The 1,364-nt window shown below is 44.3% G+C and overlaps 1 non-coding gene across 1 annotated transcript; it reads left to right on the forward strand.

Annotated features, from left to right (window-relative positions):
* Positions 1-853: 853 nt before the first annotated feature.
* On the forward strand, positions 854-960 carry LOC120271292. The gene has a single exon (XR_005539909.1). It is a non-coding gene; the product is annotated as a small nucleolar RNA R71 (small nucleolar RNA).
* The last annotated feature ends 404 nt before the right edge of the window (positions 961-1,364 follow it).

A 1,364-nucleotide genomic window follows, 5' to 3' on the forward strand; every position in this document is an offset into this window, starting at 1 on the left:
TGCTTCCTCCTCAACCTCAATGACCTCGGGTGCTTCAACATTGGTCTTCTCACTCAGTAGCCTACCCTCAACCTCACGACCACTTCTCAAAGTGATCGCCTTCACATGTTCTCTTGGATTTGTCTCGGTGTTACTTGGCAAGCTTCCTTGTGGTCTTTCCGATAGAGACTTCGCTATTTACCCCACTTGATTCTCTAGATTGTGCAATGAAGCGGTGTGGTTGTGAAGTGTAGCCTCGACCGATTAAAACCATGAATCTAATGATTGTACAAATCTAGTCAAGGCTTTCTCTAAATTCGTCATCCGGGTCTCCAAACCTGAAACTCTATTCTCCATGTTTGGGGCTTGTTATTGGTGAAAACCCAGTGGTGCCATGGCCTTTCGCTGCCCTTGGTTACTCTGTGAAATGTTGGGATGACTCTTCCAACAAGGATTGTAGGTGTTGCTATATGGATTCCCTTGGTTCCTCATTGCATTACCCACAAAGTCGACTTTCTCCACTGAAGATGCATCACCAATAGAGATCGGGCAATCAGATGGAGCATGTCCTCCACCACACCTAGTGCAAGTAGTCACTGCCGCTACTCTATTGGAAGTTAGAAGGTCTAACTTCTTACTCAACGATTCCACTTGGGCCGCCAATGAAGTGACTACATCTATTTCATGGAGCTCAGTGACCTTTTTCCTTTCCCACACATTCCACTGATAACTGTTGATGCCCATGTCTTCTACTAATTGTCGGGCTTCTTCCGGGGTTTTACTCCCCATTGTACCTCCTGCGGTGGCATCTAGCAATTGCCCTGTACTAGGATTCAACCCATTATAAAAAGTCTACATAATCATCTATTCGGGAAATCCGTGTTGTGGGCACCTCCGCAAAAGATCCTTGAAGCTCTCCCATGTCTCAAAGAATGATTCCAATTCCATCTACACAAACGACGATATCTCATTGCGAAGCTTGGCCGACTTCCTCGGAGGAAAGTATCTTGTAAGAAAAGCTTCGACCATCTCATTCCAAGTCGTGATGGATGCTTTTGGCAAGGAATGAAACAATTGCTTGGCTCTTCCCTTGAGAGAGAATAGGAAAACCCTCAATCTAATAACATCATCCAATACACCATTGATCTTCAGCATGTCACAAACTTCCAAGAAGTTCTCTATGTGATTGTTTGAATCCTCATCGACCAAACCATTGAACTGCATTGATTACTGAATCATTTGGATGAATGTCAGCTTTAGCTCAAAGTTCGGAGTTATAATCGGGGGTCGCACAATACTCGATTGTGTGCCCAACACTGAGGGTCTAGCATAATCAGAAAGTGTTTTCTGTTTCTCATTCTATTCTGCCATATTATCTGACCCTT

The sequence above is a fragment of the Dioscorea cayenensis genome, chromosome 10, assembly GCF_009730915.1.
Source record: "Dioscorea cayenensis subsp. rotundata cultivar TDr96_F1 chromosome 10, TDr96_F1_v2_PseudoChromosome.rev07_lg8_w22 25.fasta, whole genome shotgun sequence".
Lineage (NCBI taxonomy): Eukaryota > Viridiplantae > Streptophyta > Magnoliopsida > Dioscoreales > Dioscoreaceae > Dioscorea > Dioscorea cayenensis.